Raw genomic sequence first — 19,823 nt, forward strand, 5'->3', positions numbered from 1 at the left:
GGGAGGGCTGTTCTGAGGCTTGGCCGCCTCAGACAGAAGTAAGGCGTCTGGCAAAAACATATGATCAATCTCTTAATAGGAGGGTAAATAGCTCTATAAATATGCGACACTTTGAGAATAATTTGAGGAATTCCAAGGAATATATAGCTTATTTAATTAATGTGCCAGAACTGAATCACCCAGGCAGGAAAGATGGGGACTCTATAAAAAATAAGCTCGCTCACTGGATTAGACATAATCGGCACTGCTATCATTCATACATTCAGATACTGTAAAAGCAGAAAGGTTGTCAGGAAGTAATAGGAGATATGACACCACTGCAATAACAGTGAAGGACAAGATATTAATAAATGGTCTCATTGCCATGGAGTTGAGATCTGGAACCTCCTTAAAATCTGACATGAGGTTTAGATTTTATAACCCCTTTTCCCCAGATTCCCCAGTCTTGTGGGATAGTCGAAGAGGATCGGATCAGATAGTAAAGACTAAAAGAGATACTGAAATTGAGACCATAGATGACTGATCCATCTTAGTCCATTAGGCCAGGACCAAACTTCATCTGTAACAATGGATGAAACTCTACACGATAATAGTCAATAGAATATGAGGCTTGGGAGGGATGAGGGGCCAATACCTGGTTACAATGGCTCCAGGGACTGGCAATAAGATCTGTGTGTCCAATAGTTAGGGATACTGTTTCTGCTCTATCATGGAATGTGGTGGGCCTAAGGTAAGTTGACTGAACCCAGATTGGCATGAGCATGTTAACCAATTTCACCTCTGCCTTTTTCAGAAGACTTGGTTAATGGAACCACTGCATAAGTTGGGTTACAAAACTTATTTTGTGAGTGCCACCCCGGTATCAAGTGGGAGAGCATCTGAGGGATTGGTTCTATGGGTGAAAAAGTTCCTAAATGTTGAGACAAATTTGTATTATATAGCCTCACCTGATATTTTGGGGCTGTCAATTTGTGCTAAAAATGAAATCTTATACTATACCAGGAGAGCAAATCAGGAATCAAGTGCAATAGAAATTTTAGACACTGTGTTGGAAAATATATCTGCAGGTGAAGTATTATTTATAGTTGGTGATTTTAATTGCAATTATGAACCCATAGCCAGACTATACCAACTGATAGAAGCCGAAGATATGCCAAGACGCGGCCCCCTCTCGTCCAATAAAGAAACAGTTCCTTGCACAGCCGCGGCTCTGCAAATTATGAACTTTACTGTAAAAAACAGGTTAAGGGCATGCAATGGCAGAATAGTATAGGAGGATTCCAACTTGGATTCCAACTTGGATACATTCCAAAGCAGTAGGGTACGCTCAAGACTTGATTATATTTATGCACAGTACAACTTCATGGGATAGGGTAAAAACATTGAAAGTCGACAATGGAAAATACATTGATCACTTCCCATTAATTATAGAACTGAGGGGATGGAACTTAGATGTGAGTTGTCCAGGGAGGAATAGGATAGAACTTATACCTTCTGTCAGTAACAATCGTAGGTCAGTAAAATGGCCCTCAGTATTGAGTAACTTGGGGGTTATGGCGAATATATATACCCAATTTGCCGACTTGCTGAACCCATATGTCCATAGAAGATCTAATAAAATACCAATACTTGCCATACACCAATCTTTGACTATATCCTTAAGGCCTTATTTCACTAAAGCTATACAACAAAGGTTAGATCAGGGAGGAACCCGCCCTAGACAACCCAATCTCTGGTATACAACTGAATGCAAAGAAGGGAAAACACTACTATTCCAAGCCCTTAAGTCGAAAAATATGATAGGAATACAACAAGCAAGGGCTAGCTACAGGAAAATCTTGGCCAAGGCAGAGAAAAACTGAGAGGATCAAAATTGGGCTGACCTTCTTGCTGCAGCTAGACAAAAAGACACAGCAACCTTTTGGAAGATAGTTGCACATGGGAGTAAAGAGGGGATATCTAACATCAAGCATTACATAGATCTCGGTACATGGGTCAGCCATTTCGCTAATCTTTACTCGGATCCTATGGACTACTCTCACCATCCCCCTCTTACCGGGTAGCAATTAACATTAGGTTCAGCAGAGAATATTTTCTTTAACCTAGATGAAACAGTGGCCACTATACAAACCATTAAATTAGGCAAGGCCCCAGGTCTGGATAAGATCCCAGTGGATCTATTCAAATATAGTATTGACATTTGGGCCCAATATATAAACCTAGTTAGCAATGCAATATCAAGAGGAGGCCCTATCCCTCAGGTGTGGAAAGGGGCGGAAATTATTCCAATCCATAAAAAAGGATGTAGGCAAGAGCCTGGAAACTATAGGCTGATCAGTTTGATTGATGCATCACAAAAAACCTATGCCAAACAGTTGCTAAATAGATTTGCTGATAGGATGGAGGAGGGCAACATTCTATCATCCTGCCAAGAAGGCTTTAGTCTGAGAGCCAGTTCAATTGACCAGGTCTTCAGGCTTTTATGAATTATGTGGAAATACTCCAAACTGCAAAAAAGCCACCTCTATATTGCATTTGTGGACCTACGTGCTGCTTTTGATCTGGTTCCGAGTGGTAACCTATGGGCCTCGCAGAGGAAACAAGGTATCCCAGAACATCTTCTAGCCCAGATAATTAGGCTACATGAAAACAAAGGTTAGATGGGGTCCGAATGGGGAATTAACCGATCCCATCCCCATCAATAGGGGAGTGAGACAGGGGTGCATACTCACACCTACTTTATTCTCTCTCTACATTAATGATGTAGTCAATCATCTTAAACAATGTGTACATGACTCCCCGAGATGAAGCAGGGATACTGTCCCTGTACTTCTTTTTGCAGATGATACTATTTTAATGTCTCAAACGCCTATGAGGCTACAGTCCCTATCAAAGAAATGTAATGGGTACTGCATGGCAAATGGGCTAGAAATTAATGTAAATAAAATGTAATATCTAATTGTTAGACCCCACTGCTTAAGAGGAATATTTTGATTCATGGGCAAACATTGGAAGAGTGTAAAACATTTTAACTACCTAGGGATAATGTTGGATTCTAAGATATCATGGGCTCAACATGTGGACAAAGCTAAGGCATCCGCTGTGCATAATTCTACAGCAATTGGTAGCAAATACCGAAAGTTGAGGGTAAAAGTAGTATCCCCCGGGCTCGAGGTCTATAGATGCAAAGCACAAGCCGCTGCTTTATATGGGGCAGAGGTATGGGGATCAGCAAATTTGAAACAACTAACTTTGCAAGAAAACAACTTTATGAGAAGCATATTAGGGTTACCTGCCTCAACACCCCTGATCCCAATGTTTTCAGATCTAAACATAAAGCAAATCGACCACTTGGCAATTTTAAGACCTTTGCTCTATTGGTGCAGGCTCTGGACAACACCAGATCTGGTTTCTTACAGAGAAGCACTAATTGAGTTAGTCGACCTAGATAGATCTGTATCCTTCCCCTGGCTTCGCCATGTGAGGTCTTGGTTTCTTAAACTTGGGCTTTAATCCCTCTGGGAGGAACCTCATATCCTTTACTGTGCATTCAAAGGTTCTCCTGAAACAAGTGTACTGGGAGTATCTTCTTTGTAACCTCCATTGAAATTTGGGTTTGGGAAGACTAACCACCCAGTTTGCAAAAATCAAACCAAATTCTAGCTTTGAAGAATTCATCCAAGGCATGCAAAAATATTGTACATGAAATTCCTTGCAAACTAAGGCATTTAGGGCCTGATTACAACTTTGGAGGAGGTGTTAATCCGTCCCAAAAGTGACGGATATACCACCAGCCGTATTACGAGTTCCATAGGATATAATGGACTCGTAATACGGCTGGTGGTATATCTGTCACTTTACCGTCACTTTTGGGACGGATTAACACCTCCTCCAAAGTTGTAATCAGGCCCTTAGTGTAAAATGGGACCAGTTTAGGAAAAATAGAGATGATTCAATCTGCAGCTTATGTAATATAAAGAGCATTGAAACTACTGAGCATTTGCTATTGTTTTGAAAAGCTTATGAGAAGCCCAGAAGAAAATGGATCCGTCCGATTTGCATCAATCTAGGAACAAGGAAGTACAAGGAAGCGGTAAGAATCCTGAGGTCTGATACTACCGCCTATATAGTATTTGAAAAAAGCCGGTTTTACTAGCAGCTGCATACATTAGAGATAAAGAGGCCCTAAATTTATAGAGTACCGCAGGTTAGGCAATTTTAACTGTAACATAAAGCTATGATTAGTGTTTTATTGTTAAAAATGTACTTAAGACATATAGGGGGTCATTACAACATTGGCGGTAAAAGCCGCTTACCGCCGTGCAGAAGACCGCCAATACACCACGGCGGCGGGAGACCACCACAGCTATTATGACACACATCACGGAATCTGCCGAAATTCAGACACCCACACAAGTCTGCCACACCAAAGGTCAGCGATAAGTATGCGGAAACAAATCCTCCACCTCCACGCCAACAGAAACACGCCCATGCTATTACGACCCACGAATCCACGCAGCGGTCTTTCAACCGCGGTATTCCATTGGTGGTACACACCGCCGCGCTCAAAATACACACACAGCTCCAAAACACCGCCACATTGGACAATTCCAAATACACACACCTGATACACATACACACACCACTCCCACACACCCAACACAATATAAAACACACACCCACATCACCCACAAACCCCTACGACTACAAATTAGAGACAAAGGCCACAGAGAGACAGCACAGAATAGATAACACCATCACACAGAGGCACACTACACCATCACCCACACAACATCCACGCACAAAACACCACATACCACTACACTCACCACACTCATCAACCCATACACCACCCCACACATCACACACAACACCCCATGTCACGCCAAAGACACCCCGCTTCTCCGAGGAGGAGCTCAGGGTCATGGTGGAGGAAATCATCAGGGTAGAGCCACAGCTATTTGGCTCACAGGTACAGTACACATCCATAGCCAGGAAGATGGAGCTATGGCAAAGAATAGTCGACAGGGTCAACGCTGTGGGACAGCACCCAAGAAATAGGGAGGACATCAGGAAGAGGTGAAAAGACCTACGGGGGGAAGGTGCGTTCCACGGTATCCAGGCACCACATTGCGGTACAGCGGACTGGCAGCGGACCCCCACCTCCTGCCCCACAACTAACAACATGGGAGGAGCAAGTCTTGTCCATCTTGCATCCTGAGGGCCTCGCAGGAGTCGTTGGAGGAACGGACACTGGTAAGTCAAATCTTCACTATCATATCCCCCACCCTACCTGCATGCTATCACACACCCCCACCCTCACACCCTCCACTATCACCCTAACTCCTCACTAATCTACCCATAACACCAACCACCCATCCCAACCCCAAGACCTGCATGACACAACTAAGCATGGACACCCATCACTAAAGCATGCCCACTGCACAGACCCACAACACCCGCCAACCATCACCACACAAGCCCCCACACAGGAATGCCTGCACTGGGGTTCACACACCCAACCATTGCACACCATGAAACACACACATGCAATAATTATGTACTTATACCCCGCAGGAACCCGAAGGAACGTCACCACACCAGAGGGTCCAGACAACACCACTCCACCCCCAGAAGAGGCCCACAGTGACGACAGCAGCTCTGCCCTACTGGATCTTGATGACCAGCCCGGACCATCGTGGGCCTCAGGACAGTCGGTTCCCCTTGCCCAGCCACAGCCCAACACCGAGCTTCCACGCTCTGGTAACCCCAGCACAGCACCCACCCAGCGGGCCCATACCTCCCTACCCAGGACAGGTCAATCAGCGGTGTGTCCACCACTACAGGGCACCCAGGGTAACCCACCACCCCAACAACAACAGGGACCTGGGGGCAGTGGTAGTGGGCACACGGTCCAGGGGACGGAGGCACAGGAAAACCGGGGAACTGGGAGGGCTGCTGTGCGACAGAGGGAGGACAGGCCAAGGGAACCCACTCTCCACGAGGCCCTATCCTCCATCATGGGAGCATACCACCACTCCCAGGAGACGATGGCAACGGTCCTGGACAAGTTGCAGGAGACCCTGAGTCTGCAGGAGGAGCAGTATTTGGGGTTCAGGGAGGAGCTCAGGACCATCGGCTCCGCCCTGGGCACCATCGTAGGGGTGCTGACGGACATTCAAAAGACCTTGAGGGACACCGTGGCACTCCAAGGGGCCCCTGACACTAGCCAGGACGATGAAATGCCCACCACCTCCGCCGGCGCTAGTGGACAGGACGCCCAGCCACAGGACCACCACACCAGCACCCTACCCCCTGCAGACGGACAACCACCACGAAAGCGGGCCCTGAGATCCAGGAACAGGACAGAGCAAGATGGCAAGACCCCCGCCAGGAAATAAGACCACTCTGATTGTCCCCCCACTGTCCCACTTTGTTACCCTGTCCAGATTGGAACTTCCCCAGCTCCACTTCCAATGGCCAGATGTGCAATGTACCTGTGAGACTAATAGACAGGACTCTGCCATGGACATTCTTCCACCATGACCTCTCCCCATTTCACAACCCCCCTATATTTTTATGCACTTCAATAAACACCCTTGAAACCTCAATAATATTGGAGTCAGTCAATGATTGTGAACTTTGTATTGTCAATTACATTGTTAAAAAAGGTTACCCATTGGAAGGTCAACATACCAATGTCACACATCACAAGCCTTTCAAGGGTGCAAGCTGTTGACACATAGGTTACCACATTACTGAAACTGAAATGGAAGGGGACAACTCAGTTACCAAATAGGGAGTGGAATGTAGGTAGAGGATAGAGGTAGACGTGTGAAATGTAATATAATGTGAAACATGAAATTGTACTCACCTGTGTCTCATTGAAAATATTGCCGTATGACTGACTCCCTGTTGTCGTTTCCATCTTCATCAGCTTCCTCCTCATCACTGTCCACAGGCTCCACAGGCTCACCTGCTGCAACAACACCGTCATCTGGATCATCCTCCTGCAGAAAAGGTACCTGGCGTCGCAATGCCAAGTTATGGAGCATGGAGCAGGCGATGATGATGTCGCACACCTTCTTCGGTGAGTAGAATAGGGACCCACCTGTCATATGGAGGCACCTGAACCTGGCCTTCAGGAGGCCGAAGGTACGCTTGATCACCCTCCTAGTCCGCCCATGGGCCTCATTGTAGCATTCCTCTGCCCTGGTCCTGGGATTCCTCACTGGGGTCAGTAGCCAGGACAGGTTGGGGTAACCAGAGTCCCCCAATAGCCATATATGGTGCCTCTGGAGTTCACCCATCATATCAGGGATGCTGCTATTCCGCAGGATGTAGGCGTCATGCACTGAGCCAGGGAACATAGCATTTACCTGCGAGATGTACTGGTCTGCCAAACAGACCATCTGGACATTCATGGAATGATAACTCTTCCTGTTCCTGTACACCTGTTCATTCCTGCGGGGGGGACCAGAGCTACATGGGTCCCATCAATGGCACCTATGACGTTGGGGATATGTCCAAGGGCATAGAAGTCACCTTTCACTGTAGGCAAATCCGCCACCTCAGGGAAAATGATGTATCTCCTTACGTGTTTCAGCAGGGCAGACAACACTCTGGACAACACATTGGAAAACATAGGCTGGGACATCCCTGATGCCATGGCCACTGTTGTCTGAAAAGACCCACTTGCAAAGAAATGAAGCACTGACAGCACCTGCACGTCAGGGGGGATTCCAGTCGGATGTCGGATTGGTGACATCAGGTCTGGCTCCAACTGGGTACATAGTTCCCGGATTGTGGCACGGTCAAACCGGTAGGTCACAATGACATGTCGCTCTTCCATTGTCAACAGGTCCACCAGCGGTCGGTACACCGGCGGATTCCGCCATCTTCCAATATGTCCCAACTGACGGTGCCTAAGAAGGGCAACAGCGAAAAAACTGTCAGCATTCCTCCAGGTATGTACCCACAGTCACACACAAGACTACACCAGACAATTAACCCATCCGGGAAAGGTTTTGAGTGTAGGCCTCGGTATGTGTGACGCAGTAGTAATTGAAGCCATGTGGGCCCCTGAAATGGCGGCTGCCTGACGTCTAAACTGGGACAATGGAATTGTGGGGTAACTGCGCTGGCGTTGGACACCGTCGCAGTAGGCGGTCGTAGAGCGTGGCGCAATGCTGCATTGGTTAGCATTGGACCCTATGGGTCCCAGGAGCCAATGAACAGGTGCACTGGCGGTGATGATGCGCACCGCCGCGGACGTCACCGCCGCAGACGTCACCACCATTTTCTATCTCTTCAATCACTAGATACCTGACCTTCGACAGGAGAGGACCTACACTGCTAGTGCTGCTGTGACCTCGGTCTGGAAGCGACGATGGCTGCTGCGTCTGGGGAAAGGGCCCCTGCCTTCACTGCACAGGAGTTGTCGAAACTTGTGGATGGGGTCCTCCCCCAGTATACGCTACTCTACGGTCCTCCAGGCCAACAGGTTAGTACACAGGGAGCATGTTGTATGGGCTAGGCCTGGGTGGACAGGGCTGGGTGGATGAGGGAAGGGAGCAGAGAACATAGAACAGTCATGCATGGGGATGAATGGGCCACAGGGATAGAGTTGGGAGGGGGCCAATTACAACAACGGTGCTGTAGGTAATGACTGTTCCTCTTTCCTTGTGCATGTCATGTAGGTCAGCGCCCACCAGAAGAGGGACATTTGGCGTGCCATCGCCAAGGAAGTCAGGATCCTGGGGGCCCACTAGAGACGGGGCACCCACTGCAGGAAGAGACGGGAGGACATTCGCCGCTGCACCAAGAAGACGGCGGAGGCTCAGCTGGGGATGGCCTCCCAACGTGGGAGGGGTGCCCGTCGCACCATGACCACCCTGATGTTCCGGATCCTGGCGGTGGCCTACCCGGAGTTGGATGGGCACTTAAGGACATCACAGCAGACACAAGGGGGTGAGTACAACCTCATCCTATGGACTTTGCGTGCAGTGGAGCAGTCTGGGTGGGGGTGGTGGGCTGTGGGTGTCCCTAGACCAGGGCGAGTTAAGTAGGCAAGGCCCCGCCTTTATGTAGGCCATGTGGCACTCTACCCCAGCTAAAAAAAAAGGCAAATTGATGTATAGTTGCCCCTTTACCATCCATGTGGGCAGATTTCTACCATTGCCATGTAGGCCATATCCCAGAAATTGCATGTGCAGAGGGCAGGAGAACGGAGTAATGCAGAGGGCTGCTGCGTTTGTCTTGTCCGCCAACGGTAGCGGTATGCCATGCACTAAAACTCTCTTTCTTCTGTCTCCACCCTTTTTCTGCTCTCCCTGTCCTTCTGTACATCAGCATCAACAGGCGGAGGTACAGTGGCACCAGAGCACGAGGGAGCTGCATCCCACATGGCCATGGAGGGCCACACCACAGACTCTGAATTCACCAGTGGGACGGAGGGCGAGGGGAGCTTCACGTCGGCCACAGGATCACCAAACAGCGACACGGACTCGTCCGCCGATGGGAGCTCCCCTGTGGTGGCGGCACCATCTGTGCGCCCCACTTCTACAGGTACAGCCGCCACCTCCCCTACCAGCACCGCCCTCCCAGCAGCCCCTCAGCGTTCGCCCTGTGCCCGCTCACCGAGGAGGGTGGGCATCACCTTCGCCCCAGGCACCTCAGGCCCTGCCCCAGTCACCCCTGCTGCCCTCAGTGAGGAGGCCATTGACCTCCTCAGGTCACTCACTGTTGGGCAGTCTACCATTGTGAATGCCATCCAGGGTGTAGAACGAGAGTTGAAACACGGTAATGCATTCCTGGAAGGCATTCATTCTGGTCATGCTGTCCTTCAGCGAACCCTGCAATCTCTGGCCTCAGCACTGATGGCAGCCATTGTCCCTGTGTCCAGCCTCCCCCCTCCAACTTCCTCCACCCAGACCCAATCCCCTGTACCCCAGCCCATCCCAAGCACACCTACAGACCAGCATGCACACAAGTAAACACACACAAGTAGCTCAAGCAAACATAGGCACCACACACACCACAGGCACTCACACAAGCATCAGACCCATACAGACACAGCAACATCCACTGTCTCCACTGTGTCCCCCTCCTCCTCCCTCCCAGTGTTGTCTACACACACACTTGCATGCACCACATCTACAGGCACTAGGACTCGCAGCAGGACACCCAGCACCACAAGCCGCTCACCTGCACTCACCACCTCCACTGCCATATACACGTCCCCTGTGTCCTCTCCCAGTGTGTCTGTGACGCCCCCTCCCAAATTACACAAACGCCGGCAATCACTCACCCAACATCCATCCACCTCACGACAGCCTCCAGTACCTGCACCTGTACCCAAAACAGCTAAAGTGACACCTCCTACAACCACCTCCTCTTCCTCCACTCCCAGAGCCCCTCCAGTAACCCATCCCAGTGTACGTCAGAAACTGTCCCTATGTCAAATTGACCTTTTTGCCCCCACCCCCCCTCCAATTCATCAGTCCCGTCGTAGTGCCTCAGCCAAAAAGCCTCCAGTACCAGTGGTGCGTGTACCAGGTTTTTGGAGTGCCCCGTCCACCAGGGCATGCAGTAGGACCCGGAGACAAGGCACTGTCAGCCCACCCCCTGTAAAGGCTCCGAAATTGGAGAGTGGACGACGGGACTGTGTCAAGACTCCTGGTGGGACAAACAGTGAAATGGGATCCAAGGCGATTGGTGAGTCATCTGTAACTCAAAAGAAGGTGGGGAAGGTCCTGAGGAAGTCTCCCCAACCTGTTGTGAGTGTCACGGCGGAGAAGTGCGCCATCATTTCCGGCGGGTCCAGACACAACCGCCAGCACCGTCGCCACTGGTCCAGAGACCACCGCCAGAGTCATAGCCCAGGAGGGCCCAAGTATCGTTACTGGTCAGGAGACCACCGCCAGAGTCATAGCCCAGGAGGGCCCAAGTATCGTTACTGGTCAGGAGACCACCGCCACCGCCGGAGTCACAGCCCAGGAGGGCTCAAGTATCGTAACTGGTCAGGAGACCACCGCCAGAGTCATAGCCCAGGAGGGCCCAAGTATCGTTACTGGTCAGGAGACCACCGCCAGAGTCATAGCCCAGGAGGGCCCAAGTATCGTTACTGGTCAGGAGACCACCGCCACCGCCGGAGTCACAGCCCAGGAGAGCTCAAGTATCGTAACTGGTCAGGAGACCACCGCCAGAGTCATAGCCCAGGAGGGCCCAAGTATCGTTACTGGTCAGGAGACCACCGCCACCGCCACAGCCCAGGAGGGCTCAAGTATCGTAACTGGTCAGGAGACCACCGCCAGAGTCATAGCCCAGGAGGGCCCAAGTATCGTTACTGGTCAGGAGACCACCGCCACCGCCGGAGTCACAGCCCAGGAGGGCTCAAGTATCGTAACTGGTCAGGAGACCACCGCCGGAGTCACAGCCCAGGAGGGCTCAAGTATCGTAACTGGTCAGGAGACCACCGCCACCGCCGGAGTCACAGCCCAGGAGGACTCAAGTATCGTAACTGGTCAGGAGACCACCGCCAGAGTCATAGCCCAGGAGGGCCAAAGTATTGTTACTGGTCAGGAAACCACCGCCACCGCCGGAGTCACAGCCCATGAGGGTCCAGAATCACACAGCCCCGCTGGGCAATGATGGAACGTCAAGCCACACACCAACGTCCAGTTTGGAGTTCGTCATGCCACACACCAACGTCCAGTGTGGAGTTCGGCATGCCACACACCAATGTCCAGTGTGGAGATCGTCATGCCACACACCAATGTCCAGTGTGGAGATCGTCATGCCACACACCAATGTCCATTGTGGAGATCGTAATGCCACACACCAATGTCCATTGTGGAGATCGTAATGCCACACACCAATATCCGTACCAGAACCGCCATGGCAAAGCACCGCTGAACAAGCCCAAGACCGCCATGGCAAAGCACCGCTGAACAGTCCGTAGCCAGCCATGGCAAAGCACCGCTGAACAAGGCCAAGACCGCCATGGTGAAGACCGCTGAACAGTCCGTAGCCAGCCATGGCAAAGCACCGCTGAACAAGGCCAAGACCGCCATGGTGAAGACCGCTGAACAGTCCGTAGCCAGCCATGGCAAAGCACCGCTGAACAAGGCCAAGACCGCCATGGTGAAGACCGCTGAACAGTCCATAGCCAGCCATGGCAAAGCACCGCTGAACAAGGCCAAGACCGCCATGGCAAAGCACCGCTGAACAGTCCATAGCCAGCCATGGCAAAGGACCGCTGAACAAGGCCAAGACCGCCATGGTGAAGACCGCTGAACAGTCCATAGCCAGCCATGGCAAAGCACCGCTGAACAAGGCCAAGACCGCCATGGTGAAGACCGCTGAACAGGGCAAAGACTGCCATGGCAATGCACCGCTGAACAGTCCATAGCCAGCCATGGCAAAGCACATCTGAACAAGCCCAAGACCGCCATGGTGAAGACCGCTGAACAGGGCAAAGACCGCCATGGCAAAGCACTGCTGAACAAGGCCAAGACTGCCATGGTGAAGACCGCTGAACAGTCCATAGCCAGCCATGGCAAAGCACCGCTGAACAAGGCCAAGACCGCCATGGTGAAGACCGCTGAACAGGGCAAAGACTGCCATGGCAAAGCACCGCTGAACAGTCCATAGCCAGCCATGGCAAAGCACCGCTGAACAAGCCCAAGACCGCCATGGTGAAGACCGCTGAACAGGGCAAAGACCGCCATGGCAAAGCACCGCTGAACAAGGCCAAGACTGCCATGGTGAAGACCGTTGAATAGGGCAATGACTGCCATGGCAAAGCACAGCTGAACAGGGCAAAGATCATGTGGGTATGAATAGTCCGGCACATCAGGCATCGTTCTCCCATGTGCAGCTGGGACTGTGACAGGACATGTACTTTCACGGGGAGACTCATCCAGTCTGGGCACCAGTCCCACCCAGTACCAGTAGAGAACTGCATCTACTTGCGAAGATGTGTCTTTGCACTCCCCAGGATGTAACAGTGGGCAACCCACCCACTTGTTAGACTTGAGAGACTGTGGCTTTGCACTCCCCAGGATGTAACAGTGGGCAAGCCAACCACTTGTTAGACTTGAGAGACTGTGGCTTTCCACTCCCCAGGATGTAACAGTGGGCAACCCACCCACTTGTTAGACTTGAGAGACTGTGGCTTTGCACTCCCCAGGATGTAACAGTGGGCAAGCCAACCACTTGTTAGACTTGAGAGACTGTGGCTTTCCACTCCCCAGGATGTAACAGTGGCAAGCCACCCACTTGTTAGACTTGAGAGACTGTGGCTTTGCACTCCCCAGGATGTAACAGTGGGCAACCCACCCACTTGTTAGACTTGAGAGACTGTGGCTTTGCACTCCCCAGGATGTAACAGTGGGCAAGCCACCCACTTGTTAGACTTGAGAGACTGTGGCTTTGCACTCCCCAGGATGGCACAGTGGGCAACCCACCCACTGAAGTGACTTGAGAGACTGTGGCTTTGCACTCCCCAGGATACATCAATGGGCATGGAGCCCCGTCGTGGATCTGGCTTCGCATTCATCTGGCTGAGGTGCCCCCCCGTTCCCTTCCCCCTGAGGTGCCTGTAGTGTTTCTATCTGATGCCCCGGCAGTGTTCTCTCGGATTTTGGTCAGGTATCTATTGTGGGCGTCGCCCATGCATTTTTGGACTGTTGGTGCACGGACGTTGTTGTGTACATATCTGCACTACTTCTTGTATTGTACATTTATTTTTGACAGATTTCGTGATTTATATATCCGTATATTTTTTAATGAGTAGTATATTGGCACAATACAAAGTTTGACCGCTATTCGCTTTGTCTTTGCATTCTTTCGGGGGGATTGTGGGTTGTTACTGTGATTTTTGTGAATGCATTGGTGTGTATGTTGTAATATGCGAGGGTGGGGGTGTTTGGTGGGTGTCCCCGTAACTTTTGCCTCCCCCCTCCCCCGTGACGTAGGTGCTGTACTCACCGGTATGTTCTGCGCCTACGTCGCTGTTGGTCGTAGATGAGCAGGAATGCAAGCACAGGGAGTATTTGTAGTTCCGGATCCATGGTGTCCTCGTTCCTCGTGGGATGTGTTGAGGTGAGCGTTTTCCCATAGCAAAAGCTGTTTCCGCCGTGTTTTTATCCACGGTGAATCCGCCCCGGAAAAGGTGGCGGATTGGTGTGTTGTGATAGTGTGGGCGGTACATTGTCTCCCGCCTGTCTGTTGGCGGTGACCGCCGCGCTGTTTGTCTGTACCGCCGTGGCGGGCGGTGTGTTAAAGTGGCTGTCTTAGTTGGCGGTTTCCGCCAGGGTCATAATTCCCTTTTTTTGTCTGCCGGCCTGTTTGCGGTATTACCGCAGCTTTAACACCGTCCGCCAGGGTTGTAATGACCACCAGAATTTGCACAATAAGAGATGAGAATATTGAGTTTAGATTTTAATTAACTGGATTTGTTTTAGCCTTTTGCACGTTATAATTCAATTTGGTCTCTTTGTATCTTGGGTTAGGCCCTATTACTGCTCAATTTATAATTGATCAGATATATTCCAAAGGACATTGTCAATATTATATTGCCTTAGCTCCGGAGATGGATAAGTGATATAAAGTACTCATGTCGACACCAGATTCAGAAAAATTTATGAATAATCGTGATTGTTAACATGAGCGGGGAAAGATTTGAATTGTTGATCCAGAGCTATCACTTTATACTTCAGGATCAAATCTATAGAAGGCTGTATAATCATGCCAAACGTCACGTACTGTAGATCCTATTTAGTATGTTATTTGTATTTTTAATTCCAAGTTCCAAAGTATCATTATGTGTGATGAATTTAGCATACTGGATTTAGATCTAAGAGACTATTGAATCAGGCTAAACTGAATCGAATTTAAATGGACTAGGTTTGCTTGACACAAAATTTGATTAATTGATTGTCGAATGATTTTATTAAATTATTGTTTTAAAGGAGGTTTTATTGATATTTATGTATATGTTTTATTATTGTTTTTTTTATTGATGCATCTTTTATGGCTTACAGCTGAATAAAGATTATGAATACAGAACATTTAAAATGGGATGCTAATAATCACGACACACGACTCCGACTAAATGTGTGAGACACAATTGCTAATGAAAAGTATTGGTCATTTTTTAGGAAGTCCGTTTGCATGTAGGGGACATCAGTGCATATTTCAATCATTGTGTGAGTAAATTGGATGTGACTCCTCTGTGTACTGTGATATTGTGTGTCCATCCTTCCTGCAGTCACACACTTCTGATGTTTGGTTTACTTAGATACGAACCACTGCGGAGAAGGAGGATAGCACCCGTGTACAGACCCCTAGTTGACTTGGCTACACTGGAGGAAGGCCACATTATAATGACCTATCATCTGGAGAGGGCCACAATTACTGAACTGTGTCAACAATTGGAGCCAGATCTGATACCTGCTATTCAAAGCACTACAGCAATACACCATACAGTCCAGGTACTGTCAGTGCTCCACTTCCTGTCCAGTGGTTCTTTCCAGGTGACTGTGGCATGTCACAGCCAGTGTTTTCAAATGTGCTAAAAAGAGTTTTGGCTGCCTTGATGACACAAATGAGCAGCTGTATCTCATTCCCCCAGAGTGAAGATTTGCTCGCTGTGGGGGATGCATTCTACACCATGGGACACATACCACGTGTGATTGGGGCCATTGACGGGACCCATATTGCTTTGGTCCATCCCAGGACAAGTGAGCAGGAGTACAAAAATAGGAAGAGTTTTCATTCAGTAAATGTCCAGATGGTGTGCCTTACAGATCAATACATCTCCCACGTTATTACCAGGTTTCCTGGATCTGTGCATGATGCCTATGTGTTGAGGAATAGCAGCATCCCACAGGTGATGGCAAGAAGAGAGAGAGAGAGAGAGAGTGTGGCTCAAGGTGAGCTAGAGGTTTCACCCAATGTATTTCCCTGTATGCAACATTAAGTTGTACTCTGTGCTAATGTACATGAGTAATGTGTGTCTCTCAAAGCTACCAGGTGACTCCGGTTACCCAAACCTATCCTGGCTGTTGACACCAGTGAGGAATCCGAGGACAGGGGCAGAACATCGGTACAATGAAGCAGATGGTCGCACCAGAAGGGTAATTGAACAGACTTTTGGGCTACTGAAAGCCAGGTTCTGGTGCCTCCAGATATGTGGTGGATTTCTACTCTACGCCCCTGGGAAGGTCTGCCAGATAGTGGTGGCCTGCTTCATACTTGTTTTGCTTTTCACTAATGTCCGAGCTGACAAAAATCTCTGGAATGCACTTCTTAATCCAAAGAAGACATTATTTTACTATGCGAGGTTCCTAAAAGGAGATTAGCATGTTGAAGCACATGTTTAAAAACAGTCACAGAAATTAAATGAAAACGTACCAAAATGATTCTCCACTGCAATATACACAGCAAATATATGTATCTATATTATAATGCAAAACAAATAATGAATTAAAAATGCATCACCGTAGGGCCCATCAGGTGCTTCATCTTGCTCATGCCAGCAAGACGTTGACCCCGTTCGACTGCGAAATAGATCTCTACCCTCACGGTAAATATATCAGGCATCCAACATCTAGAATCCTGATTGAGACCACTGACCCTCTCACTTTCGCACTGGGTCTTTTTGTATCTTAAAAAAAAAAGGAGTTTGCTGGAAAAAACCCTCACAAGAAGTATTCAAACATGCTGGCTAGTTTAGGTATGCTATGAAAATAACACGTTGGGGGTTTGGCCACAATCCCAAGATGTCAAGTTAAAACAAGGCCGTTCCCTGTGTCTGAGTACATCCTTATCAACCAAAGCCCTTGGTGAGAAAAAGCACAAAACAAGACAGAATGCACAGTTTACAGTGTGGAAAATTAGAGGTAGCCTTCAAAATGGCAGTGTCTAAGGCCACGATAAAGTCAATAGGCAGAATTAACCTAAGGCTAAACTGAATACAAAATGTAGTCTGTAAACTGATGAACACTGGACAGCTAATCAGGTGCAAAGTGCTGCAACACAAAGTCAGTGGTCAAGACACATATTTCACTACAATACTGCACAATTTGGCCCTCAGACGCCATGTGCCATTCCTGTAGGATAAGAGGGGAGGCAATGCACCTGTGGCAGGAGGGAACACTGAAGACAGTAATGAGGATGGGGAGGAGGAGGATGTGGGCAACAGGACACATCTGATACAGCAGTACTTCCAATGACAGTGAGGTAAGACTGTATTTCTGTTCATACCTCCACTACAGTTAAGTGCTGTGTGGCTGCTGTATTGTGCCAAGCGCAAATGTCTTCATTATGTGAGCTGACACTGTTCCATCTGTGTTCAGTTGTGCCAGTGTTATGGTGATGGTTATGGTTGTACAAGCTTATTCAGCCCATGCAATAGATCAGTAATTTAGCTTTCTCAAATACATGTTATGTAACTTACAATGTGCTTACACAACCGATCTGTGTCTTAGATTTCCCTGACAGTGTGGACCGAACTAGGTGGTTCAGAGGCGGGATTAGCATGCTGACAACATGCCATAGCTAATACTGTGGTATCTTGTGTGAGGGCCTGTAATGGGTTGTTTCTCCACACTTATGGTATTATGAGCCAAATGCTATGCAAATTACTGAGTAGAAGTGACCAGATGAATATAGGCTGTTATGTTACAGGGGCTCATATTGCTTTACTTCCTTTACTTCTCAAATGACTGTCACTAATGCTTTCCCTTTTTGTAGGTGTTGGTGTGGTCACAACTGTGAACTAATGTGATGACTACAAACTGCTTTCACACAGTTTGGTGGATAGTGACTTGTGGCATGCTCTCACACTGGTCATGTGTACCCCAAACTGACTGTTCATTGTGTGGATTCACAAATTACATCTCTTTTGCACAGGACAATATAGGTCATGACATTGCATATTGTTGTATCTAAAGCACATCACCCTCAGTCGTGTTCAAATGTGTTTATTGAAATGACAAAAAGGAAGGGATAGTGCAATAGAGTGGGGTGATGGTGGGCGAAATCTTGGCCCAGTTTGTTTGTAGCACAGGCCCAGTATCCATGGGGCCATAGGAAAAGGAGCAATGGCAGTCCAAAGTGAACAAGGTATCTCAGTGGCACACAAGGGTGACATTCAGGAGGACTCATTTTCTGGCGGTGGTTTGGGTCTTGGCTACTGTCTCTGTTGTCTGTCTGGGTCACAAGGAACATTTGCGGGGTGGTTCTTCTGCTGCTGAGGGAGGTGTGCTGGTGGCCTGTGAGTCTTGTGGCAGGTCCTCCTGTCCACTAGCTGCAGCTGATGTGGAAGGCTAGTGAGTACCCTGGCTAGTGGAAGGGGCCCGCTGGTGTGCTGTGTACTCACGCATGATGTTCGCCATGTCACCCAGCACTCCTGCAATGGAGGCCATGTTGGAATTTAAGCCCTGCAACTGCTGCATGACCTCCTGGTGGTTTTTCTCCGCAGCGGCTGGTTCTCCTGCAAGATGGTAAGTACTGGTAGGCTCTCAGGACATGTGTGAGTGCACCTGGGCAGTCAGTTTCCTGGGTTGGGCCTCTCCTTGGCGCATAGCTAACTTCCCATTGGCCCTGGCCCCCTTGCCAGTGTCCCCTGAACTGTATGTCCCCTTCCACTAACACCAGGACCGTCATCGTCTTGCCTGTGTGATGTCGACTCGGGTCCCTGTACAGGCGGGCACACTGTTGATTGTTGTGTCTTGGGGACAGAGGTTTGTGGACATTGGGTGGCTGCTGCGGTGTTGGAGCCCTGTGGTAGACTGGGTGTTGGCTGTGGTGCCCGACTGACCACTGGTCCCAGATGGGCTAGGGAGGTCATCCAGATTGAGACATCCAGAGTTGCTGTCATCACTGAGGAATTCTTCTGGTGGAAGACTGGGTTGCCATGGCACATGCTGCCCACTGACATTGGCTGGGGTACCTGTATACATGTATGAAATTTGTTAAAGTCATTGTCAGTTACATATTCAGCATTTCAGGCTTTCCCTCTGGGATGGGTGTTGTCCTTCCACCTTTGGTTCGTGTATGGTGATGGATTGTGGGATTGGCAGTACTACATGCTGCCCATGCATTACTGTTGTGTGTGCATGCAGAGCTGGGAAGGGTGTCCTTGCAATGGGTAGGGCATGCAGGGGTACAAAGTTGAGGGTGGTTATGGGGTGGTTCTCTGTATGCGATGGAGTGGGGTGAAGGGAGTCAGGGTGAGGGGGTGACATGTCATGCAGGTATCGGTGGTGTTGAGGTAGTAATGGTAAATTACCAGTGTCCAGCCCTCCAGTGATTCCAATGAGGCCCTCTGGATGCAGGATAGTCAAGACTTTCTCCTCCCATGCTATCAAATGTGGGGGAAAGGGTGGGGGTCCATCCCCAGTCTTCATTATGGCAACGTGGTGCCTGGAAGCCACTGCACGCACCTTTCCCTGTAGGTCGTTCCACCTCTTTCTTATTTAATGCCTTGTGTGTGGATAGGTTCTCACGGAGTTCACCTTGTCCATGATCCTCTGCCGTAGCTCCATCTTCCTGGCAATGGATATCTGCTGGACCTGTGCATCGAACAATTGTGGCTCTACCCCGACGATTTCTTCCACCATCACCCGCAATTCCTCATCAGTGAAATGGGGGTTCTTTTGTGGGGACATGCCTATTGTGTATTGTGTGTGTTGTGCGGAGGGTGTTGTGGTATGGTGTGTGGAGTGTGATGCGTGATGGGTGTAAAGGTGGCTTTGGGGTGTGTGTGCAGTTCTGTGAATGTATGTGCTGGCAACGTGTAGCAGATTTGTTGT

This window comes from Pleurodeles waltl, chromosome 5, assembly GCF_031143425.1.
Source record: "Pleurodeles waltl isolate 20211129_DDA chromosome 5, aPleWal1.hap1.20221129, whole genome shotgun sequence".
NCBI classification, from domain to species: domain Eukaryota; kingdom Metazoa; phylum Chordata; class Amphibia; order Caudata; family Salamandridae; genus Pleurodeles; species Pleurodeles waltl.